The 27,997-nt window shown below is 38.4% G+C and overlaps 1 protein-coding gene and 1 pseudogene across 1 annotated transcript in view; both read right to left on the bottom strand.

The window, feature by feature from the left end:
• The window catches only part of LOC126599670 (uncharacterized), a 41,945-nt gene extending 35,976 nt beyond the window's left edge, over positions 1-5,969 (bottom strand). The window contains exon 1 of the mRNA XM_050266087.1: positions 5,839-5,969. The gene's annotated coding sequence lies outside the window, so the exon portion shown is untranslated. The remainder of the gene's footprint in view (positions 1-5,838) is intronic.
• Positions 1-8,597, bottom strand: LOC126598970 (uncharacterized; annotated as a pseudogene).
• Positions 8,598-27,997: the final 19,400 nt, after the last annotated feature.

Here is a 27,997-nt window from a genome sequence, read left to right as displayed (position 1 = left end):
TCAAAATAGAAATTTTATATGCTTTTGCTTTCTTATATGCCTTAGGTGCATATTAATACCACACACCAAACATTCACAAACCAATCCTTTGCAAATCATAGAACACTTGGAACAAGGAAGTAAGCGCTCTTTCTTATCATTAGGAATCTTGCTTTTTCTCTTATAAACAAGGGCGACGTCGTGCTGGTGATCATGATGCTTGTAAGAGCCCCCTAACTTGACTTGCGGATACCTCCCTCTAATGCAATGAGGATGACATTCAAAGTCACAATCCAGGTAGGAGTAGAACCAATGTTTTGGATCTCGTTTTCCTTCGCATATGTCACAATAGTACTCATCGAGCTCATTTTTAACACTAGCATAAGTGAGTTTGAGAGGATGATTGTCGTAATTGTACCTGACCGTAAGAGGTAATTTAACACACGAAATACACAGCTGGAAGTCGCATCTCTTACGGCCACATCTGAAGCAGAAATCCTTTCACGAGTACCACAACTGCTGCAGGACACGAGCTCTGTGCTGAACTGGAGTGTGTGAACATGAGCATCACAACGGAGAGGCTTACGCTCATAAAGAATATTGCAATAGAGGTCTAGTTTGAAGTCGCAATCTTCACAATGGAATGAGAAACCTTGGCTCAAGGACTTGCACATGTCACACTCAAAAACGTCACCGACAGAAGATGCTGTTGGAAGGAGTGTGAGCTCGTGTTCGTGAAGTGGGAGAAGCCTCTTTCGGGGTAATTTAGCACAATTTATGTGGAGAGAGAAATTAGATGGCTTTTCTATTGCTTGTTCTGTGCATGACCTATAAGACTCACCCCTCATGATGGGTAGCGTGCAACCGTTACAAGTAATTCCTGTAAGACTAAACTTATCAAAAATATAAGTTAAGAGATTAAGCTCAAGAACCACAAATTTATACAAGTATTAAAATCACAATTCGATAAACACAATGACAAACTAACCTGTAAAAATAGTAGTAGAAGAAGTCAAAGCCGACTTCTAAACAGTGTGCCTTCTCCTCTCTTGCAAAACCAAAAGTACTCAAACTAACAATAGGTCTTAGTTTAATATTGAGCGTATGTTTTGTGAGAGCAGTGGCTTATGTTTTTATACTAAACATAGATTGCCCTATTACAATCCTACAAGGAATACAAGACCAAATCCTTGTATAAGTATGAGTTCTATTTTCGAGCCAACGGTAGAGTTTCAATCCAAACCAAAGTTGAATTAACTCTTATAAACTCATTAAGACCTCTTTATACCAATCTGAAATAACAATGATTATTACTAAACTGTGAGAATCACACTCATACTCTAACATTCTCCCACTTGAGTATGATTCACAACAGTAAATAATCATCTCAAATTCAATATAAAGGTGATCGCATAAGTCATTCATCAACACACTAGTACATAGATACAACCAGCTTACATAAACCAAAACAATGAATTTATAATTGCCTCTGCAACACAAAATACAGATTTAACTTATAAATCACAATGTCCAGTTCATGTTCATAGCAATGTATCTAAGCTCAAAAGTAAACCAAGACGTCTACTCCCACTCATATAGCCACCAAATCTTTTGGATAACAAAAGTTTAACCTCACATACAACTTACCTATGCATTTTAAAGTATTGAACTTAAGAATCTTTTTTGTTACATCGCAGAATTAACTCAAAAGTCACAACATACTTAATTTGCACTTTGTAATTATGTGAACCAATATAACAAAACCAAACCAATTTGCTCCCACTTATCTAGGCCATACTCAACACAACCAAGTTAAGTACAAGTTAATAGCAACTATATTAACTAAAATCATTCCAGTACAACGAATGACTAATCAGAATCCATATGGAAACCAAATTCGTTTCCTTTTGAATGCTAACATAATATGATCCTTCTCATTACTTAAACAAATTAAGTAACACAAATAATTCAACCAATTGCTTCAATAAAACCATAAACTGGTTTTTAAGCATCCATATGAATTATAATGGCCGGCCTAAATACTCTTAGCCTTATGCTTACATTCGAACATATGATTCTCCCACTTAAGCATAAGCAGAATATACTACACAGTCGATAAAGAAATCGGAGATATGAACCAATTGGTTCCCGATTCCTTACCTATTGCATAATCTCAGTTTAGTCATATAAACCTAAACCATTATGCAAAACAGTCTATGTATCAAAAGATAGTCACAATCCATTCGGAAAAACTTATCTCACATAAACCCAAAATCACCAGTTTCAACAATGATCAAAATCAGAATAGCAAACACAATATTTTTGCATTCAATTTGATCTGAACTAGTTCAATATCCATCGAGCAAGATCAACCAAAATTTGATAATGTTTGGATATATATCACAACAATATATCTTGATTAAAACGAGATAATCAAGACCAGTATTTCTTCTGGAGAACTCGAAGTTTGTCTTCCTCCCTATTTGTGATTTCAACCAAAATATAATAGCGGAAGCATGCATCATGAAATCACAAATATACATATACAATAAGCATGCATCGATATATACATGATAAGATTAGTCGACAATAATCCAAATTAAAAATCTTCATGCCTTTAATTCATTGTCAACACCATCATCAATTATATACAGATTCGTACGCAAGTCCTTGGAGAAAATAATGATAGCTACATATCATTAATCTTATGAATTTCCAATAAGATGACAAAATAATTATTTGCTTTCCGATTCATAATAGAATATATATTTTGTAAATGGCTAAAAGTTTATTGTCACAAGACTCATTATGGCCAGTCAATAAAACATCTACCTTATATATTCATCTGTTCATATATTTTCTTGTATGCATGCATGCATCAATATTCAGAGAAACTTATGCAAGTTCTATTTGATATAGATAAAACCGCATGCCCATAATTACAAAGTCTATGCACGAATGCTATCTCCATATATATACAGATTTCATTCAAATATGCTATTATGTATAAATCACAAAGCAATTGACATCCACTATATATATGCATTTATTTTGTTTCTTCTCAATTAATCATTATCACGACATGGCTAGGAAAACTTATCTTCATGTTTTCCCATGAAAGCAAAAAAAAACCATTTTTGATGATTACATGAGAATCATGAAGTCAGAAAAATAATTACACGTCTTGCTACCGCAAAATGGATGCCAACACAGAATTTCAGCAACAAAACCAAACATTATTAGGAGGTCAAGTTAGAGAGCAGTGCACCTTAGCGGCCACTTCGAAAGACTTGCGATACATATAATTTCCCAGCTCCTCATTTAGTGCCTTCTGGAAGCACTGAGACGCCGTTTCGAAATAAACCCTTGCTTCATTATCTCGTCAAGTTCTTTAATCCGAACCCCCAAGCTTTGCAAATTCCCTAGCAGATTTGTATCTGAATGCATCATTGGACCCGTATTCGACAACCCGATTTCAATTCCTCGGCTCCAAATCAACGAAACAAATTATCCATCAATGCTCAAGACCCATCCATACGGATTGCCATCATTCCCAATTCCCATGGACCTCGTACCATTGCAACAATAGAATGATGAACAAGTTAACGTCAACATGAAGAACCATAATAATCATATAATCTCAATATGCAGATAACATGATCTTTGTTCAATGGTTCTTAATAACACAATTAGCATATCAAAATACAAGTTTATTCATTATGCTAATAATACAAGGAGGATTAATAAACCAAAATTATCTCAATCTACAAACATCATAACCAACTGCACGGAAGCAATGTATTCAAAATCAAAATTATGATGTTTAAATAGAGATATAATTTACTAATTTGATACATAAACCTTCAATTATGCAGGGGTGGGAAGAAAATCTCCAACCCAGATTGAGAGTCGCAAGTTCTCCCCTTGTTCAGATTGCTAATGGTCAAAAATTTGAAAAACAAAACCCTATTCTTTGTCTTTTAAGTAGCCAACGGGCATAAAATTATACTTAAAAGGGTATGCTACAAACGATGTCGTATTAGTTGTTCTTCGAAAACCAAATAGACAGACTTGATATAAAAGACTTAGTTTGCTGAAACATTGCAGATTTTTAAGGGTACATGTAGCATGATTTGTTTTGCAGGGAAGGGTACACAAGTGCAAACAAGGATTCCATGGACATGGAAACATGCTGCTTCGACAGCTGCACAAACGATGTACTGCCGCAATGTTTTGATCCCAAGGACATGTATCAGCAATACAAGATTAATCTTCACAAAAACATTATAAATGTGTCGGGTGATTTTGTGGCCAGATCAATGTCCAAAGATGGGTACCATCCGGAGATTTTTAAAAGAGACAATATTGACCGACTAAATAATTCGGCTCTTACAGCAACCCTATACCTATATCCTGGTATATAACCAATTTTAATACTGAATAACAAAAGGACCCTGTGACAATTGACTCTTGACTTATATTTTCACAAACTTCTATATGAGTTTGACTTATAATATAAAATTCCTACAAGTAAAAACATCGTCACTTTTATTCCTTTAAAACCCTAGAAATTTCTTTGCAAACCAAGGTCAATTCCGGCTAAACCATTACGCCTATTATTGCTTTGATTTTAATACTGTCAATTTGAATTCAAGAGCAAAAACCTTAGGCTCTGATACCACATGTAAGACTAAACTTATCAAAAATATAAGTTAAGAGATTAAGCTCAAGAACCACAAATTTATACAAGTATTAAAATCATAATTCGATAAACACAATGACAAACTAATCTATAAAAATAGTAGTAGAAGAAGTCAAAGCCGACTTCTAAACAATGTGCCTTCTCCTCTCTTGCAAAACCAAAAGTACTCAAACTAACAATAGGTCTTAGTTTAATATTGAGCGTATGTTTTGTGAGAGCAGTGGCTTATGTTTTTATACTAAACATATATTGCCCTATTACAATTCTACAAGGAATACAAGACCAAATCCTTGTATAAGTATGAGTTCTATTTTCGAGCCAACGATAGAGTTTCAATCCAAACCAAAGTTGAATTAACTCTTATAAACTCATTAAGACCTCTTTATACCAATCTGAAATAACAATGATTATTACTAAACTGTGAGAATCACACTCATACTCTAACAATTCCTTCATCTTGGTCGTCTTGTCTAGCCACCTCTTGGCCATCGATGAGGGTTAACATGTGTGGATGACTGAAGTGCTCGATCTGCAAGGGTTTATCATCAGCGGTGGTCTCATTAGCTGGGGGACATCTGGATGTGGATGGTTCATCATCATCATTATCATCGACAAGGACGTTCATGATTATCCCCTCTTTTCTTAAGCATTTACAGTGGGCAGCATAATCACGACATTCATGATCATGACAACAATACAAAGCACGGTTTCCATCCATGTTTGTTGAGCAGATGTCACAGAAATATTGGTCTTTAGGGTACATGTCTTGGAACCACCAGGTAAGCTTGAGGCATTGTTGGTGCCATGATATTTTGACTCGAAGTGGTAACCAAGAGCATTGCTCATGGACAAGGAACTTGCAGATGTAGCAGAGGTAGAAGTTGTCTTTGTAACTAGACCCATCACCTAGGCCACAGACATCGCAAGTGAATTCAATGGGCTTCTTAAGGATGGTGAAGTTGTGCTCATGACCGTCGTTTTGCCAAGCACATTTCAGGTCTATACAAAAGTTACATTTAGAAAAATAGTAAGATAGAATGTATCCTCTTCGATGTGATTGGTTACAGTTACAGACAGACACCACATGTGTAATGGTCGTTTTACTTGAGAATAAGAGGGTGTTTGGAGTGGGTCAGGTGGTGGATCTCACGGGGTACCTCCGCACATGATTTATGTATATTGAACTTATGGGCATAGGACGAGTAATGTTGTTACACGTGCCGCAAGTGTAGTAAGGCCCAAGCACTGGTTCCAGGCATCCCTTACAGAACTGCAGTGGACCATCATTCTTCTTTTCCTTGAAAGTCAATGGAGTCAATGGATGCCAGTGAATTCTCGTATCCATCTCTGTATCTGATGCATGCAGTACTACTTTGTTGGTCTTGTCACTGCCAAGTCACGTACTCGGGATTGAGAGTAGTAACATCCTCAAGAAACTTTGTTGGACATGTTTTTGTACCATTAACATAGCCAATAAGATCATTACTTTTAAGTAAGGGATTAAATTGGGCAAGCCACAATATGTAATTGGTTCGATCAAGTTTGATTGAAACCAAATAGGAAATATTAGGAAGGGAACTGGTAAGAAGAGAAGAAGCGGCCATGGAAGCTGAAGAAAAGTCGAGTAGATGGTAAGGCAGAAGAGAAAAAAAAAATTACAATCACAAACTCACTAGATTAAGGTAGAAGAAGAGGGAAAAATTCAGTCAGAGGTTTGTCGTTAGACACATGGCTATTGATACCATGAAGAGAATGGTATTTGAAAACTTATAATTAAGCTCTGTTTTGGAGAAATAATATGTTGATATGTTTCTATGTAGAAACGGTACAAGAAACTCCTTATATAGGAGTGCTAGAGTTTCACGACAATAAAGGCAGCAACTCCCAACTACATCCTACTACATGTAATAAAAGCTAGGCTATACAACAATGAGCGCCTATACAATGGACCCTTGACTTTGTAATCACAAAGTATGATTTTGCTCGATCTTGTTTGCTTGACTTTGTATCCACAATAAACAAACTTGCTTAATTGTTATTGGAATTCAGTTTAACAAAACCGTTTGTATATTTTCATCATGTATTGGTATTACAAGTGAGGGCTCTTATAGAGAGACCGAGCCAAGCAAAGAACCCATTGAACAATTACAAAACAGCTGCAAGGAAGAGACCAAAAGATAAAAAGGCTAGCCCTAGTTGCAAGTTACAAGAAATCTAGAGCTGAAATACTAAAAGACATAAACCCTAGAATTAAGGGATAGTTAGTAACAAAAAATGACGGTTTAGTAGCAGCTGCAACTCTACCCGAGAATGAGGGCTAGAGTTGCAATTGCAACTTGAACTTTGATGAGTTGTGATATGCCTTGAGCAACCTTCTAACATAGACCCAAGTAGACTCTAGCATGCTCATACCCGGTCAGTTTCAATACTCCCTCAAGCTGGATCAAGAGGATTAATTGATCCAAGCTTGCTCAACAATCTTTGGAAATTAGTAGAGTCAAGAGCTTTTATGACCAAGTCAGCAAGTTGATCGGAACTTCGAGTGTACACTGTGTTGATGACTTTGGATTGGACTTGGGCACGGATGTAATGACAATCAACCTCAATATGCTTTGTCCTCTTGTGAAAAACTAGGTTCGAAGCTATGTGCATGGCAGCTTGGTTGTCACAAAATAGAGACATAGGTTCCGTGTCGATGTAGCCAAGGTCAGCTAAGAGACTCTTTAACCAGATAATTCACAAGTCGTTGATGCCATGGCTCTATACTCGGCCTCAACACTTGATCGCGCAATCACTATTTATTTTTTACTCTTCCATGTAACAAGATTACCACCAACAAATGTACAGAAACCAGTGGTAGACTTGCGATCGAGGCCATTACCTGCCCAATCAGCATCAGTGTATGCCATAATTTGATTTGAGCCATGTTTCTTCATAAGCAAGCATTTGCCAACTGACCCTTTCAAGTATCTAAGTATCCTTTTGACAATCTCCCAGTGAATCAATGTGGGAGAGTGCATAAATTGGCTAACAAGGCCTATTGAATAAGCAATGTCAGGTCGTATAATTGTGAGGTAGATTAGCTTTCCTACCATACGTTGATAGACACTAGGGTTTGACAATGGTTCACTTTGGACATCTAATTGAAGTTTGCTCACAATAAGGGTACGTGCTAGCTTGCAATCCAACATGTGAGCTTCATCCAATAGATCAAGTACATATCTTCTTTGATTTAGGAACAATCCCCTGGATGATGTGGCCATTTCAATGCTAAGAAAGTACTTTAAGATTCCCAAATCCTAAGAGTAAATTGTTGATGAAAAGAGGATTTGAGAGCATTGATTTCTTCTATGTTGTCACCCGTTATAATAAGGTCATCAACGTATATAAGGACAATAACCTTACCATTTGTACCATTGCGAACAAACAATGAAGAATCAGCATGACTCCTCTGGAACCTTGCAGCTTCAAGAACTGAGCTTAACTTCGAGTACCAAGCTCGAGGGGATTGCTTGAGTCCATATATAGCCTTGTGAAGTTTGCAAACTTTGTTAGTTTCATGCTCTTGTGGATGTCCAGGAGGAAGCTTCATGTGTACCTCTTCTTCAAGTTCACCATGGAGGAATGCATTTTTCACATCCATTTGCAATAGAGACCAGTCGTGATTAACTGCGACAAACAACAGCACTTGTACCGTGCTCATTTTGTCTTCATGAGCAAATGTCTCCTTGTAGTCAATGCCATAAGTTTGTGTGAAGCCACAAGCTACTAATCGAGCCTTATGTCTTTCAATACTACCATTTGAATGGAACTTTGTCTTGTATATCCACCTACTCCCTACTGCCCTTTTCCCCTTTGGAAGATCAACCACACTCCATGTTTGGTTGTCATTCAGTGCTTTGAGCTCTTCTTCCATTGCTTCCTGCCATACTTGAATGTGAGAAGCTTCATTAAAGTTCCTTGGTTCAACATTAGTGGACAACTGATTGAGAAATGTTGCATATGGTGTTGATAGTTTTTTATAGGTTAAAGCTTTGGAGATAGGATGTCTTGCATTGTATGTAATGTACTCTTGCAGCCTTAATGGAGGATGCCTGTCTCGAGTAGGATTTCTTCATGGTGCTAAGACAGGTTGTGGTGCAGTGACTGAGTTTTCTTGATCATGAGCTATTTCTTCACCATCACGTTGCTCTGAGAGATGTTCGAAATGAACATTTTAAGGATTGCATTCATGTAGGTGTGCTGGGGTAGGCAAAGGAAATATTTCCATAAGACTCTCCCCCTAAGGTTCTTCACTGCAATCTTTGTGAAAAAATGGAGTATGCTCATCAAATCAAACATCTCTTAAGACTCCAATCTTTCCATTATGAGGATTGTAGTATTTATATCCTTTTTGAGAGCTTGAATATCCCATAAACACAATTTTGACAACTCTGGGTTCAAGCTTATCTCGATGTGCAGCTTGAACATGTACATAACAAGTGCACCTAAAGGTTCTGAGGTGTAAGATATCAATATTTCTTTCCTTCATTACTTCAACAGGTGATTTTGATTTCGAAACACGAGTAGGTAATCTGTTGATGATGTAAGCTGCAGTGAGAAGGGCCTGAGACCAAAACCTTTTGGGAACATGCATTTGAAACATAAGAGACCTTGTTTTCTCCAATAAGTCGCGGTTCATTCTCTCAGCTACACCATTTTGTTGTGGTGTACCAACACAGCTAGTTTGATGTAAAATCCCATGATTGCTCAAATAATTAGACATGTTATTGGATGTGTACTCAATGCCATTGTCCGATTGTAAGATGTTTAACTTAGATGAGAATTGGTTTGTGATCAATTTATTAAAGTCTTTGAAAGCATCAAAAAATTCACTCTTGAACTTTAAGAGATAAACCCAAGTGACCCGAGAGTAGTCATCAATAAAAGTGACATAGTATTTATATCCATCAAATGAGTCACATGAGAAGGACCCCAGATATCTGAGTGAACAACCTTAAACAATTTACTGGTTCTAGACATGGAAGAAACAAAAGGAAGTCTAGTTACTTTTGACACTTGACATATCTCTCACTCATGTGGAGGTTTACAAAAATTAGGAAAGAGTTTGGTCATCACAGGTTCTAAGGGATGGGCCAGTCAAAGATGCCAAAGTTGGTATTCTTGAAGGAGACTGAGGCTGGCAATAAGGTTTTTAACAGGCTTGAACTTCTTGGAATGATAATAGAGTCCATTTGAGAGAAACCATTCACCAATCTTCTTCCGAGTAACTCGATCCTGAAATACAACATTGTGAGGAGAGAATATGGCAAGGCAATCTAGAGTGGTTGTGATTTTTCCTATGGACAAAAGTTGGAAAGGAAATGAGGGTACATACAAAGTTGTTGACTCGATCTCATCACTTAACAGTTTAAGTTTTCCTTTTCCTAGAATAGGTTCTCCTTTCCCATTTGCTACAAACACATGTGTAGATTTAGGCATATTTTGAAACTTATCTAAGCAAGAAGACTTGTTTGTTATATGATCAGTGGCACCTGAGTCTATAATCCAACAATCATGTGTAATTTCATTGAGTGAATTGGAGAGGGCAGTGATAATACCTGAAACATTATCTTGAGTTGTGGTCTCAGTCAAGAAACCTGCGAATTTTCCTAGCATGGCAGTAGGGTTCTTAGTGGTCACTTCCTTATCTTTAGTGGTGCCTCCTCTTCTTTGAAGAAAACTAGCAAATTCATTTATCAAATCTATTGGATTTGCAATGAAGTTTGCAATTCCACCAATCAAAGAACTAGTTGAATGGAGAGCCTTTAGAGTGGTTCCTCTCCCTTCTTTAATCATTCTTCCTTCTTTATCAAACCTTGGTTTTAACTCCGGGTGCATGATCCAGCATTTTTCCCTTAAATGCCTTTTCATGTTGTAGTAAGTACATTTCCAATTTGCCTTCTTTCCAGGAAAAAATGTTCACCTGTGTGTTTATGATTGTCAATGAAAGCCCTAGCCTCAAAGTTAGACTTAGGCTCAATGTGCATGACTTTTCATCAAGTTTCCTCCCTTTGAATAGCTTAACAAACACTATTAAATGAGGGCAGATTGGGGGTCATCAACAAATGACTTCAAAGGTCTTCATATTCAGCTCCTAGACTTGCCAAGAGTTGAAACACTTTGTCTTCATAAGCTCTTTTAAGGAGCGCAGCGGAATTGGTTGTATGTGGTCGGTACATGTCGAGTTCATTCCACATGGACTTCATGCTTCCAAGATGTTGCACGAAGGATTGGTCACCTTGCCTTAGCCTAGCAAGGTCCTTCTTCAGTTGAAATATACAAATAGCATTATTTTGGCTGTCATACATCTCTTTGATAGATTCCCACAAAATACGAGAGGACTTTGAGTAGCTGAAGAGCTCAGATAACTTAGGTTCCATGGAATTAAGTATCCAAGACATAACAAGTTGATCATTTGCATGCCATGCACCATACGATGTAGAGGATGGTTGAGGTGCTTCAATACTTCTATTGACATACCCTAGCTTCGATCTTCCACCTAGGGCAAGAGAAATGGCATGTGACCACGGTAGGTAATTGAACTCGTTTAGCAACACGAAGCACAGACGCAGATTTGGATTGATCTCACCATGAATTATACTGGGAGACGAAGTGTTTGAAAAGCTTGTAGCCTCTTGGCTTAAAGCTTGATCTTCTGCCATTACGGTGAATGAAGAACAGAAGAAACAAAGTTTTTTTTTTTAATGAATCGGACTACAAAGACAGGACCCTATGGTTCCTGCTCTGATACCATATTGAAATTCAATTTAACAAAAATGTTTGTATATTTTCATCATGTATTGGTATTACAAGTGAGGGCTCTTATAGAGAGACCGAGTCAGGCAAAGAACCCATCAAACTATTACAAAACAGCTACAAGGAAGAGACCAAAAGATAAAAAGGCTAGCCCTAGTTGCAAGTTACAAGAAATCTAGAGCTGAAATACTAGAAGACATAAACCCTAGAATTAAGGGATAGTTGGTAACAAAAAATGACGGTTTAGTAGCAGCTGCAACTCTACCCGAGAATGAGGGCTAGAGTTGCAGTTGCAACTTGAACTTTGATGAGTTGTGATGCCTTGAGCAACCTTCCAATATAGACCTAAGTAGACTTTAGTATGCTCATACCCGGTCAGTGTCAATAAACGTGGAAACAAGCAAAAGTTGGAAGCAAAAGCAGCTGACAAAACGGCAGAAAATTCGAATTCGATTATTAACTAAGCTTGGGCAATATTATTTCTAAATAGAATTCCTACTCCTTTTTATGATTTTATAAACCGTTTTCCAACTGGATTTGGGAAACATTTTCCGTTTCGAACACTAACTATACCTTTTCTATATATATGCATGCTCGGGCATTACTGCCTTTCATCTAAATTTGTCTACGTGCCCTTGCTTGTTTCGTCTTTACTGTTTTAGTCATGGCTCTAAGAAACAATATTTCCGTGAGTTTCATCATCATGATGATTTTATTTGGTGCTTGTTCCGCTACAGTTTATACAGTTGGCGGTGATTTGGAATGATGGACTGACAGTGGCGCGGTTGATTACAACAAATGGGCTTCATCGAAAAAAAATTATGTGGGCGACGAGTTCATATTTAATTACAAACATGAAAACGATTTTGTGATGATAGTCACTCAAGCAGATTATGACTATTGCATTCCATCATTTCCCCTTTCATTACGGTACCTTTACCGCCTTAACGTTTGATATACCCGACACCTACTACGTTATTTGCGGTGAACCTGGTCACTGCAAAGCAGGCCAAAAGATTAAAATCAAGATCAATGCCCCTGAAATAGAAGATTAAGTCGCGAGTCCAAGCCTCTCTCCTCCATCGTCACCATCCAGTTCTCCTTCGAAGGCAATGTCACCAATATCAAAAATCACACGACCGCTCCCGGTTATTAATCTTTTGATGGTCGGTGCGGCTGCTACCGCATTTCTTAGGTTGGTGGTTTGGGTTTCGCATTTTATCTACCGCCATTTAAATGAATCCATATTCTAAGCCGAAAAGAGCTCCTAAGTAGTTTAAATGTGTTGAACCAAATATTGGGCCTCGATATTTTGGCTTCAGGACTGAGCCCATGATTTATGTAAAAGGAGGAAACCCTTATTCTATAAAAGGGATCCTCCTCACCTTCACTAAGGGGGAAACAAAGAGGAAACAGACAGAGATGCAGAGAATAATACAGAGAGCAAATACTAAGCCTTTATAGCCTCCATGCATATTGTAACCTTCATCAACACTTATCGACATCAGTGTGGACGTAGCCCAACTTGAGGTGAACCACGATATATCCTTGTGTTCTTATGCGTTTTTATGATTCACGGTTAGATTTTACGTTGTTCCAAGATTTGCCAGATTTTGTGCATTAACATTTGGCGCCGTCTGTGGGAAACGACACAAAAAGCTATATCGGTTCTCTTTCATTTTTTTCATCTCACCACCGTGAAACCCTCACAACCTCACCACACTCTACCGTGAATCTGCATAAACCTAAGAACCAAACACCTACACAGTGACCAACTCTCTCTCTCTCTCTTTCTCTCCCCAATACAAATCCATTCACCAACTCCCTCCCAAGGGTCTTTCATATATATCAATATCCTTCCAACGCTGACCTTAATTGGCTCAATCAATCCAACATGGCTCTCTCCGGTGGACTCCTACTTCCCATCCCATCAATCATCATTCTCATTTCCCTTGCCTACAAGTTCTACCAAAGGCTCAGATTCAAGCTCCCGCCCGGCCCACGTGCATCGTCGATTGTCGGCAATCTCTACGACATTAAGCCCATGAGGTTCCGCTGCTACGCCGAGTAGGCCTAGGAATACGACCCCATCGTATTGGTGTGGACGGGGTCCGTATTGAACGTGGTGGTGTCGAGCTCGGAGCTGGCCAAGGAGGTGCTCAAGGAGCATGACCAGAAGTTGGCGGATCGGCATCGGAGCAGATCGGCCGCCAAGTTTAGTAATGATGGTCAGGATCTTATCTGGGCTAACTATAGACCCCATTACATCAAGGTCAGGAAGGTCTGCACTCTGGAGCTCTTCTCTCCCAAGAGGATCAAGGCTCTCCGACCCATTAGGGAAGATGAGGTCACCGATATGGTTGAGTCCATTTTCAAACACTACGCCAATCCTGCTACGACAGCCGGTCTCTCTACCGCCAGCAGAAGCTTCTCATTTCTGCTGCCATTCACTATTCTCGCAGCACTCATACGTCTCTCTCTCTCGCTCATGAAGTCAAGCGGCGCTGCTCAAATCCTCACCTTTTACGGTCGAACAATGACAACTCGACGGAAGGCAAGGTCAGACGGCGAGGCGCATGGTCTCCACGACCAGATCTCCGACCGTCTGTTCTGACGATATCACAACCTTGCCACCACCACCAATGGAATCAGGGGACTCGAACGGTCATCACCACTCTACCCGAATGCCTCCGGCGCTGGCTACCTTGTCGGGGAAACCCTCTGAAAGTGTCAGTGCTGAAAAAACTCGTCAAGGAAGGTGTCGACCACCAACATGGAAGAAGATAAGAACTTTATCTTTTCCCAAATGATTTGTTTAATATTATTACTGTTTATTTAATATTTTATTATTATTCTGTGTTGGTCTTGTTATTGCAGCATCTGCTTTACAATATGCATATTCTTTAAAATGAGACCACATCATTTCTATCACACTTATATAGTGTGTCCCTGTTGGTTTGGTTTGCTTCACAGTGTGCATATGCCACCAGTAGTTTGCTTTTCAATGTGCATATTCTTTAAAAGGAGACCACGTCATTTCTATCACACTTATATTTTAGTGCACAGTTAGGAATATATTATTTATTTTCATGATATGTGTGTATACAGTCGGCACCTCACAATATATATATATATATATATATATATATATATATATATATATATATATAATGCGTCCCCATTGTCATTATATTAAAGCTACATGACTACTGCTGTGTGTTTATTATGCCGGGTCACATCACAAACCATAATCATTCATATCATAACTTTAGTATTATTACCCTTTGATATTGTCGGCCACCTCCTATTTCATTAAATTATATTGTCACATACACATTTCACTAGGCATACTACATTATTGTATGTTTATATGATCTATGTGTGACATTACCCGCAATATGCACACTTTAATGATTGATTACTTGTATACGATACTCATACAATTAATTGATTAACCAGGGACCCAAATTATGGTGGTCAACACTATGGATCAGCCTATGGATCACTGAGCCACATGCTTATGGTGACAAAGATTTAGTCTGAACGGTGATCTCTTGTCTAACTAGACACCCACTTGCTCGGACACTTGCTTATTTGGACACCTATGTGCCTGGACACCCGCAAGCTTGGATACCCACTCGTTTGGGCACCTACGAAATTGGACACCCTTGAGCTCGAACCTTAACTCACGGACCCAACTCGATGACCTCCTTGAGCTCGAACCTTAACTCACGGACCCAACTCGATGACCTTACAGATGGCCCCGACTCGATAACCCTACGTATGGCCCCGACTCAAAGACCCAACTTGTGGACCCAATCCGCAAACCCGACACATAGACCCAATATGCGAACCCAACAAGCAAACCCGAGTCATATCAAGAATCAACTCATAATGAGCACACGCTGACGTCGAATGCATACTCACAGAGAAGAACGCCACAAGCCGAGCCGCCTTGCAACGAGCACCGCCTCCAGCCGATTAACCGTCTCGCCACAAGCATCGCCTTTAGCCGAGCAACCTCGCAATGTGTGCTACCTCTGGTTGAGTATTGCTTCACGTTAAGCACCATCTCATGTCGAGTACTAGTTCTGAACGCCATCTAGTCACTTCGGCCCACACATGGATTGAATTTGAAGTCTCCAGCCAAAAGACTCTCTTGACTGAAGACTTGGGGGACTCTTGTTGTACCAAATATTGGGCCTCGATATTTGGGCTTCAGGAATGAGCCCATGATTTATGTAAGAGGAGGAAACCCTTATTCTATAAAAGGGATTCTCCTCACCTTCATTAAGGGGGGAAACAAAGAGGAAACAGACAGAGAGGCAAAGAATAATACAAAGAGCAAATACTAAGCCTGTATTGCCTCCATGCATACTGTAACCTTCATCAACACTTATCGACATCAGTATGGACGTAGCCCAACTTGAGGTGAACCACGATATATATTTGTGTTCTTGTGCGTTTGAATAATTCACGGTCGGATTTACTTTTGTGCATTCCGCCGGATTTTGTGCATCAACAAAATGTATTCTTTATTTAATTCGGATTGATTGTAAATGAATTTGTACTTTCATTAGTTTTAGTTGTGTTTTTAATATACACTGTGTTTCTACTTACATATATGAAAAGATTATTCAGAATACATACATATATATATATATATCGATTTGATTTTTATTATGAGATAACCTATAAGATGAGGCATATACAACAACAAAAAGAGTAGTGAAGAGGATTTTTTATTTCAACCAAACCAAATCAGTAACGAAAAAAATAAATATTAATCATAATTTGCTCGCCTCCATGCCCATGTCCCATCATAACACAGTGCAGCCTCCACTGAGGACAATAATTCCATACAGATTCTTCCTAATATCAACACCGCACTTCATGATAACAGAAAAAATATTTGAGTTTTTAACCCTTCTGATAAAATGAACGGTTTGTCGGCTTCAACTGCAAAGAATTGTCATTCTTTATGGTCACAGATACTGTCTAGGATAAATAAATAAATAAAATAAAATAAAAAGGGTTTCAAATTTGCACGACTCGATCAACCTTGTTGCCCATATATTTGCTCAGTTTACAACTGTACTTAAAATTGCAGAAACTTGTGAAAATAAAAAACGAATAAATGACAAAGAAAAACTCAGGTAAAAATATGTAAACAGGGTGTGGAGTTTTATACGTTATGTCTCCACTCAATTAGTAGAGGAACCAGTACTCAGCATAAATTGTTTTTTGTTTCGTTGGTCGAAAGCATAAATTGTATTTTATTTTGTAAGATTTCCGTCGCGAGACTTTACATTCTTCAACGAGTCATCCCCTTAAGACTATATCCACAGTTTGATAAACTGAAACAGATACATTAGGTATATCTGTTGCATACTTGAATGATTCCAAAAAGAACGGTTGAATTTGGAACCCGGATAACAGATAGCTCGAAATTCATATTCGTGAAATACCGTTGGGTTGTGCCTTGGTCCGTTCATCAGTGCGAAAACGAGATTCAGATTACAACCTCACCAAAATCACACTCAGTTGAACAGAATAAAATACAAGAAATAAAGACACCGAGAAATTTACGAGGTTCGGCAAAAATTCTGCCTACGTCCCCGGAGAGATATTGCTCTTCACTATGAGAATAACAGTACAAGTACACATGAGTTAAATCAACATAACCCAATCCCAAATCCCTTGCACACCCACTCATAGAATTTTCCCAAGAGCCTCACTCTACCCCAAGAGTTCTTTCACTAGAATACTTTTCACTCTAGCTCTCTTGATTTTCTCTCACCCGTGCCCATGCTTTCCCATGGGAGAGCCGAATGTTCTCCCCCTTTGGATGCTCTCTGATGCCTTCTCAGGAGAGAGCCGAATGCTCTCTCTCTCTCCCTAACTCGGCAAGCCTTCTCAATATAAGGCCAAGCCATCATAGCCATCATCATTGTGTCTTGCATCATCATTAAAGCAAAAAACAAACATCATCATTAAAGTAAAAGCAAGCATCATCATTATATCTTTACTCATAATGATGTCCATCAAACTTTTGCTTTTACTTTGTCTGCAACTTTCATGCAACCCACACCATGTGATATTTCCACCGAAAGCAAACACAGGTCACTTCATTATTGTTAACACATGACTCATAATTACTCACAAATGTATGAGCCAAACACAACAATCTCCACATTGGCGAATACACCATGCAAAAATCCTTGCACCCATCACCAAAGTCCATTGGCCTTACGTACCAGCATGCACACTCTGAATCCACCTCATTGGTCCTGTTCCGATTCAGTCACTGCCAATGCATGTGCAGCTGCTGCAAGCTAAAAATCACAGTTTAGCTTCAGACAGGATCTCGACACATCCTCGTCTCCTCCAGCAGGTTTTCCTCCTCTTCATTGTCTGCAACCTGGAAACTCGTCAGCGCACCCGTTTCCAGCAACAACCCATCGAGCCAGAGAAAATTCCCACACTTTCTCCTACCTCAGGACCATCTCATCACCTGTGAATCACATAGCTCCACCTGCTGCAAAACCCCTGCAACACTTGAGACTAAACATCACCTGGAGAAGTGTTGCTTCGAGTACCTAGAGGACATACTCAAAGTCTTCCGCCACAAACTTGCTACAACCCGGCCTTGCACTCGTAGCACTATGGACCCTTGCCTCTGGAACCGGATCTGAACCTGCTGTCTCTCTCAGATCCTCTTTCCAATTTTCTTCCATGATTCCAACCTTTAATAACTTAAGCAGTCTTGTGCCCACCATCATCCATGGTCTCCTTTGTGTATCATTCCACACCAAAGAAGCTTGCACCTGCTCCAAACTTACTGTATATTTCCATGTAGTAAAGTTTAACAAGGTTCTCGTACGAATTTGAAAGTGAGGTAAGAAGAAAGAGGCCTTTTTCTTCTTCCTCAACATCAACTTTCGCAGTTGATCCAAGCATCCCTGAACACGGCTTCCATTTCTTCATGCTTCCATTACTCTCTTTTACCAAGAGTAAAACCGCCTCTCCCATTAAACTGCTCAACTGAAAAATTCATGGTGAACAACAAATCTGGACCTCCAACGATGCTCTGATACCAATTGTTGTGCCTTGGTCCGTTCATCAGTGCGGAAACGAGATTCAGATTATAACCTCACCAAAATCACACTCAGTTGAACAGAATAAAATACAAGAAATAAAGACACCGAGAAATTTACGAGGTTCGGCAAAAATTCTACCTACGTCCCCGGAGAGATATTGCTCTTCACTATGAGAATAACAGTACAAGTACACATGAGTTAAATCAACATAACCCAATCCCAAATCCCTTCACACCCACTCATAGAATTTTCCCAAGAGCCTCACTTTACCCCAAGAGTTCTTTCACTAGAATACTTTTCACTCTAGCTCTCTTGATTTTCTCTCACCCGTGCCCATGCTTTCCCATGGGAGAGCCGAATGTTCTCCCCTTTTGGATGCTCTCTGATGCATTCTCAGGAGAGAGCCGAATGCTCTCTCTCTCTCCCTAACTCGGCAAGCCTTCTCAATATAAGGTCAAGCCATCATAGCCATCATCATTGTGTCTTGCATCATCATTAAAGCAAAAAACAAACATCATCATTAAAGTAAAAGCAAGCATCATCATTATATCTTTACTCATAATGATGTCCATCAAACTTTTGCTTTTACTTTGTCTGCAACTTTCATGCAACCCACACCATGTGATATTTCCACCGAAAGCAAACACAGGTCACTTCATTATTGTTAACACATGACTCATAATTACTCACAAATGTATGAGCCAAACACAACACGTTGTACTCTAAAAGCCATGCAGAACAACAAAGAGTTCATCGTCCGCAAGAGTAGGATTCTCCATCCTCCATAAGAATACAAAGAGTGAGAAGAAAAAGAAATTTTGGTTATGACCTTATGGTAGGATCAATACATAAAACCAAAAGCACACCGTATTACAAACTTTCTCATGCATTTTTAAGTGCCTGCATGTGCTCTACTAATACATATTTTGTTGTACCGGACTATCTCGGACTGGACTAGCTTTAGAGACTAAGCTGGACTAGCTTAGATTAGACTGTTGAACTAAATTAGTAAAGCGTTTGGTGCAGTGTCGGACTAAGAAACAGGATAATGAAAAAAATAAGCCGAATTTTGGTCTCAAAAACATATCCGAATAATGAATTGGATACAAAACAGAAGCAAACTGGATGATGTGAAGAAATGTCAAGCTAACAGTAATCGTAAATGAAATTGCAGAAATTAGAAACCAAAATATACCCATTTTGCTAAAAAAAATTGCAGAAATTGCTAAACACCCACAACACAATAGCAGCAATTTACACAAATCATAACACCAAATTCACCGATAAATTGGTTCAAAAAAAAAAAACCGATTTCCAAGACAACAGCACAAATTCCAATCACCAATAGCAGAAATTGCAAATCTTGTGAGGGTTAGAGCAAGTACCAAAGGGCAAAACCGAAATCAAGCGGCAAGAGAATAAAAAATTGGGGACTTTCACATCTGTGAAATACAAAATCTATGATTTCGTAAACATCAACAATTATCTGCAAGACTGTGACTTGAGTTTCAGTGGTCGGTGGGATGGTCTGGCAAGGTCGTCGAGCAGGATGAGCACGCGAGAGGAGTCGATCAGCCGACGCGGCGGGGAGTGGTGGCTGAGGCCGAAGGGGTCAAGCAAATAAGGACGCAAGAAAGGAGTCGATCAGACGACAACATGGCGGAGAGTGGTGGCTGACACCAGAGGGGTCAAGCAAAAGCGGATGTGATAGAGGAGTCGATCAGATGACGCCAAGAGAGAGGAGGCGAGCGCATAAGGACGAGAGAGAGCAGTCTTAGCAATCCCATAGGTTTCGAGGGGACTCGCTAAGGCCAGCTAGCAAGGCCTGTAGTCCGTGCGAGTGAAAGCTAATCTCATTAAACCTAATCCCTTCTGACAACAAACACAAGATTTCACTAAGTTTTAGTGTAGTCTAGTCTAATGAAACTTAATGAAGGTAAACAAACACACCCATAGTACTGCAGTACACTTCTATAACATTATGAGGCTAAAAACATCAACGCTCGTATGAACTGTACGTGATTAATTTGATTGCTATCCGGCTGCACAACCTGTATCGTCACCTTAATACGGCGGCTCAACCCTCTCCCTACTTTCGAAGCTACTCTCACCACCAACTTGACAAGACTGGACACCATCTTAACTTTGACCTGGCTTCTCTTTTGGAGGAAGTCTAGATAGAGCCATTGGCGTGGACTTGGAGTAACACAAGAAGTTAGGTAAGAACAGAAATTAAGAACCAATGTTTTGCTTCCAAGTACGAAGAAAATGGGAATGAGACAGCTTTTTAATGTTGGTGTGGGAACAGAGTATAAAATGTCATAGGACGTCGATAATAACAGGGGGTTGACTCTTACAATCGGTTAAATATCCATTGTTACAGTTGATGCCAAGCAAGTGAAAAATAAGGATTTGGAACTTCGGATTAAAAAACTGTTGACCAAAATGGAATTAAGGATACGGACTGTTAGGATGCAGGATTATCACACAACCTCCCCCAGAATGCAAGTGGTGAACTCTTGTTAACACAAGGTGCCTTAGTCAAGCCTTGAGTAGGCTCATAGGTTCTTTTGTAAAAATAGTGATTTTACCCAGTCGTGCCATTGCTGGCCAAGACCAATAAGTTGTTTGTTTTAGATTGTTAATAAGCCATTTGCTCGTGCCACAAGAAACTGGCCTTCTTTTGTATGCCTTGAAGATAAGGACTTTATTATTTTCTCATGTTAAATACCAAAGAACAAGGATCACAAACTGATCAGAGGAGACTTTGAACCAGTCAGCAATCTTTGAGTAAAGGGAAGATGCAGAAAAATAAAGCACAATACATAAACAAAGGAATATACTAGTAAATGTTCAAGAAACATTTGTAACATGAGTAATAAACAAATCATAATGACAATAACATGAAAATAAATGATAAATACAAGCCATCGGGCAAGTTTTCAACCCATTTGGGCAAGTTTCCAAGCCTGTCGGGCAAGTTCGTGTAATGCGGGTAATGTGCTATTAAAGGGGTTCTACAAAGGGAATCGATACTACAAAAGGAAAGTAGTAGAGGTATAGATACAAATGAATGTTTGAGATAAAAAAGGAATAATTGAAAAGTAAGCTGCAGAGCTTTTAGAAGTCATTTTGGCTTGAGTTGATCAATGTCCTTTTCTCTAATCCTTCTGCTGCCCTTTATAGAAGCTTTCTTCTTTTAGAATTAAGATTTCCTAACTCGGTTCATTCTCTTTCATCCAAGTTGGAGATGTGAAGTTCTTCAAAGGATGAGCCATTACTTGGATACTCGAGCTTTGATCCTCTCGAATTTACAAATCTTGAAGCACTTTTCTCTGAGAAACTTGGCTCTTAACTTTTTTTCTATGTGAACGAGGGTGAGCTTGCCACCCAAACATGCCATGTCAAAAGGTACTTTTGAATCTTGGGTCAACCATTGTTCACTTTTGTTAAACTAAATACCCAAAATAAGAAGTATGAGTTAAAAAGGGTTGGACCCTCGCCAGGCCCAACTTGTTTAATTATGGCTCAAACACAAACAGTTACATACAGTTAAAAAATAACATAAAAACTAATGAAAAAGACTTCAAAATTTTGAATTTCAACTAAAACTCATCCAATAACTATAATTAATAATAAGGACAAGAGAAGAAAACAAAACCAAAAAAAAAAAAAAAACCCTAATGAAAGCACGTATGTCTCACTCCCGTTTTCTACATGCCTATTTATATTGTGGGCAAATACTGAAGTGCTCACTGGGCGTATAGACTAGGTATTGGGAGTGGTAGTGAGTTTGAACCACATTATTGCTAGCATATTGTGAGGCTTAGCCCACTTCCACATCTCCTTAATGTAGATAATATCGTTTTTTCAAAAAAAAAAAATATTGTCTAATAAATTTGAACAAGTTATTAAGTCTTTTTCTACAATTAGTACAAACAGGTTGGATAAATTCCTCTTCTTTTTCTCAAATGCTAATGAGAAATTTGAATCTTTTTATGCACTAAATTTGCATCGTGCAACCCAAATGCCCAAGTTCGATTCTCACTTCTTCATTGTGATTTATAATATAATAAAATGTTTCATCATACATGGAAACAAGCAGAAGTTGGAAGCAAAACCAGCCGACAAAACGGGAGAAAATTGGAATTCGATTATTAATTAAGCTTAGGCAATATTATTCCTAAATAGAATTCCTACTACTCGTCTGATTTTATAGACCGTTTTCCAACTGGATTTGGGAAACATTTTCCATTTGGGACACTAACTATATCTATCTATCTATGTATATATACGCATGCTCACGCATTATTGCCTTTTATCTAAATTTCATTCATTCATTCTCTTTGCTTTCTGCTTTCCTAATTGCTTGTTTATTGTTTACTGTTTTAGTCATGGCTCTAAGAAACACTGTTGCCGTGAGTTTCATCATCATGATGATTTACTTTGGTGTTTGTTCTGCTACCATTTATACAGTTGGTGGCGATTTGTAAGGGTGGACTGACAGTGACGCGGTTGATTACAACAAGTGGGCTTCATCGAAAGAATTTTACGTGGGCGAGTTCATATTTAATTACAAACATGAATATGATTTTGTGATGATAGTCACTCAAGCAGATTATGACTATTGCATTCCATCACTTCCTCTATCTCATTACGGTACCTTTACCGCCTTAACTTTTGATATACCTGGCACCTACTATGTTATTTGCGGTGAACCTGGTCACTGCAAAGCCGGCCAAAAGATTAAAATCAAGATCAATGCCCACGAAATAGAAGATCCAGTAGTTAGTCCAAGCCCCTCTTCTTCTCCATCCTCACCATCAGGTTCTCCTTCTAATGCTCAAGCAATGTCACCAAGCTCAAAAATCACACGACCGCTCCCGGTTCTTAATCTTGTGATGGTCGGTGCAGCTGCTACCGCGGTTCTTATGTTGGTGGTTTGGGTTTCGCATTTTATCTACCGCCGTTTAAATGAATCCACGTTCCAAGCCAAAAAGAGTTGCCAAGTTGTTTAAATGTATTCTTTATTTTATTCGGATTGAATGTAGAATTTGTACTTTCATTAGTTTTAGTTGTTTTCAAATTACACTGTGGTTCAACTTACATATATGAAAAGATTATATATATATATATATCGATTTGTTTTTTATTACGAGATAAGCTATAAGATGAGGCATATTCAACCAAACCAAATCAGTAACAAAGAACTAGTAACGAAAAAATTGAATCTTAATCATAATTTGCTCGCCTCCATGCTAATGTCCCGTCATAATACAGAGAAGTACAAGAAGCCTTTCTGTAATACAAAATCTGTTGGTGCTACTTGGAACCAAGGCTGTAATCTCTTTGCTCATCCTATCAGCAATTCCAGGGAACATAGTGGAGCCTCCACTGAAGACAATATTTCCATACAGATGCTCCCTAATATCAACACCACACTTCATGATAACAAAAAAAATATTTGAGTTTTTAACCCTTCTGATAAAATGAACGGTTTATCGGCTTCAACTGCAAAGAATTGTCGTTCTTTATGGTCATAGATACTGTCTAGGATAAAACTTTATGGTCATAGATACTGTCTAGGATAAAAAAGGGCTTCAAATTTGCACGACTGGATCAACCTTGTTACCCATATATTTGCTCAGTTTACAACTGTATTTAAAATTGCAGAAACTTCTTGTGAAAATATAAAACGAATAAATGACAAAGAAAAACTCAGGTAAAATTAAGTAAACAGGGTGTAGAGTTTATACGAAATGTCTCCACTTCATTAGTAGCGGAACCAGTCAGCATAAATTGTATTTTATTTTGTAAGATTTCCGACGTGAGACTTTACATTCTTCAACGAGTCATCCCGTTAAGGTTGCATCCACATTTTGATAAACTGAAACAGATACATTAGATATATCTGTTGCATACTTAGATCATTCCAAAAAGCACGGTTGAATTTGGAACCCAGATAACAGATAGCTCGAAATTCATGTTCGTGAAACACCGTTGTACTCTAAAAGCCAAGCCGAACAACAAAGAGTACGTCGTCTACAAGAATAGTACTCTCCATCCTCCATAAGAATATAAAGAGTAAGAACAAAAAAAAAAAGTTTTTATTATGAACTTATGGTAGGATCAATACATAAAACCAAAAGCACACCGTATTACAACCTTTCTCATGCATTTTTTAGAGCATGCATGTGCTCTACTAATACAAATAGTACTGCATACGCTACTATAACATATGCAGCGTAGCTAAAGACATCAATGCTCGTATGAACTACATGCGATTAATTTGATCGCTATCTGGCTGCACAACCTGTGTCGCCACCTTACTACGGCAGCTCAACCCTCTCCCGACTTTCGAAGCTACTCTCACTGCCAATTTGACAAGGCTGGACACTATCTTAACTTTGACCTGGCCTCTCTTTGGAGGAAGCCTAGATAAAGCCATTGGTGTGGACTGGAGTAACACAAGAAGTTAGGTAAGAACAGAAATTAAGAACCAATGTTTTGTTTCCAAGTACAAAGAAAATGGGAATGAGACAGCTTTTTAATGTTGGTGTGGGAGTATAAAATGTCATAGGACGTCGACGATAACAGGGGGTTGACTCTTACAATCGGTCAAATATCCGTTGTTACAGTTGATGCCAAGCAAGTGAAAAATAAGGGTTTGGAACTTTGGATTAAAAAACAGTTGACCAAATGTAAGGATACAGACGGTTTGGATGGAGTGGTGAACTCTTGTTAGCACAATGTGTCTTAGTCAATCTTGAGTAGGCTAATAGTCTCTCTTGTAAAAATGGTGATTTTTTCCAGGCATGCCACTGCTGGCCAAGACCAATAGCTGTTTGTTTTTAAGTTGTTAATAAGCCATTTGCTTGCGCCACAAGAAACTGACCTTCTCTCAAAGTATTGTTATTCTGGAGGGGTTAAATCTATACTTTGGTTCTTTTCTATACCTTAAAGACAAGGACTTTATAATTTTATTGTGTTAAATACCAAAGAACAAGGATCACAAACTGATCAAAGGAGACTTTGAACCAATCAGCAATCTTTGAGTAAAGAAAGGTGCAGAAAAATAAAACACAGTACATAAACAAGGGAATATACTAGCAAATGTTTAAGAAACATTAATAACATGAGTAATAAACAAAGCATAATGACAATAACAAGAAACTAATTGACAAATACAAGCCATCAAGCAAGTTTTCAACCTATTCGGGCAAGTTTCCAAGCATGTTGGGCAAGTTCGTGCAGTTGCGAACCATGTATTATTGAAGGGGTTCTACAAAGGGAATCGATACTACAAAAGGGAAGTAGCAAAGCTATAGATACAAAGTAACGTTTGAGATACAAAAGGAATAATTGAAATGTTGGCTACAGAGCTTTTAGAAGTCTTTGTGGCTTGAGTTGATCACTGTCCCTTTCTCTAATCCTTCTATTGTCTTTTATAGAAGTTTTCTTCTTCCATAATTAAGCTTTCCTAACTCAGTTCATTCTCTTTCATCCAAGTTGGTGATGTGACGTTTGTCAGAGGATGAGCTCCCACTTGGATACTCGAGCTTTGATCCTCCCGAATTTACAAATCATACCACGGTATAGCACATTTCTTTGAGAAACTCGGCTGAGTAAGCTTTCTTTATGAATGTTGGTGAGCTTGCCGCCCAAACATGCCATGTCTAAAGTACTCTTGAATCATGGGCCAACCACTATTCATATATGCTAAAATAAATACCCAAAATCACAAGTATGAGGTTAATTATGATATAAACACATACAACATACAGTTAAAAATGAAATGAATTAATCCTTATGTTTTGGAGTTTTTTTTTTTTTAATTTTTTTACAAATGATATTTTCTACACTAAGGGGGAGGGGGTGAGCTTAAACTCATAATGGCTAGCAATAATATGATTCAAACTTGCCTTTGGTGAGAATCGAACCTAAGACCTCTCACTTACAAGTGAAAAGAAATACCACTAGACCATAGTACTAAGTGACTATTTTAGAGTTAGATATGAAGATTAAAGTTTTAATTTTTTTTTATATAATCCAATCTAAGTCTGGTTGATAATTTAGAAAATGAAGCAACTCCAAAACTCCAACTATATAAAATGCCAACCAACCACATAAATTCCACTAGTTCCATTCTCCTCTTTCAAGATTTCTCCTTTTGTCTTCCCACCTTTGCAAAATTATACCAATCTTTTTATAGTTGACAAAATTGAATTATGGGGAATTGTTGGACATCTCCTGATCCTCATCCCAACATTATGAGGCTAAACACATCAATGCTGGTATGAACTATACGTGATTAATTTGATCGCTATCCGGCTGCACCCTGCACAACCTGTGTCGCCACCTTTCTACGGCGGCTCAACCCTCTCCCGACTTTCGAAGCTACTCTCACCACCAACTTGACAAGACTGGACAATATCTTAACTTTGACCTGGCCTCTCTTTTGGAGGAAGCCTAGATAGAGCCATTGGTGTGGACTTGGAGTAATTACAAGAAGTTAGGAAAGAACAGAAATTAAGAACCAATGTTTTGTTTCCAAGTACGAAGAAAATGGGAATCAGACAGCTTTTTAATGTTGGTGTGGATAAAATGTCATGGGACGTCGATAATAACAGGGGGGTTGACTATTACAATCGGTTAAATATTACAATCGGTTAAATATCCGTTTTTATAGTTGATGCCAAGCAAGTGAAAAATAAGGGCTAGGAACTTTGGATTAAATAAACTGTTGACCAAATGGAATTAAGGATACAGACTGTAAGGATGAAGGATTCTCACACAAGCTCCCTCTGAAAGTGAGTGGTAAACTCTTGTTAGTACGAGGTGCTTTAGCCAATAGTCAAGCCTTGAGTAGGTTCATAGGCTCTTTTGTAAAAATAGTGATTTTGTCCAGCGTGCCAGTTGGCCCAGACCAATATGTTATTTGTTTTAAATTGTTAATAAGCCATTTACTTGCACCGCAAGAAACCGGCCTTCTTTTCTATGCCTTGAAGACAAGGACTTTATAATTTTCTCATGTTAAATACCAAAGAACAAGGATCACAAACTGCTCAAAGGAGACTTTGAACCAATCAGCAATCTTTGGGTAAAGGGAAGATGCAAAAAAATAAAGCACAATACATAAACAAAGGAATATACTAGCAAATGTTCAAGAAACATTTATAACATGTGTAATGAACAAAGCATAATGACAATAACATGAAAATAAATGACAAATACAAGCCATCGGGCAAGTTCGTGCTATGCGGGCAATGTGCTATTGAAGGGGTTCTACAAAGGGAATCGATCTTACAAAAGGGAAGTAGTAGAGGTATAGATACAAATGAATGTTTGAGATAAAAAAGGAATAATTGAAAAGTAAGTTGTAGAGCTTTTAGAAGTCTTTTTGGCTTGAGTTGATCGG

The sequence above is a fragment of the Malus sylvestris genome, chromosome 14 (genome assembly GCF_916048215.2).
Source record: "Malus sylvestris chromosome 14, drMalSylv7.2, whole genome shotgun sequence".
Classification (NCBI taxonomy): Eukaryota; Viridiplantae; Streptophyta; class Magnoliopsida; order Rosales; family Rosaceae; genus Malus; species Malus sylvestris.
Note: the sequence above shows the minus strand (reverse complement) of the source record. Positions and strands in the feature narration are given on the sequence as shown.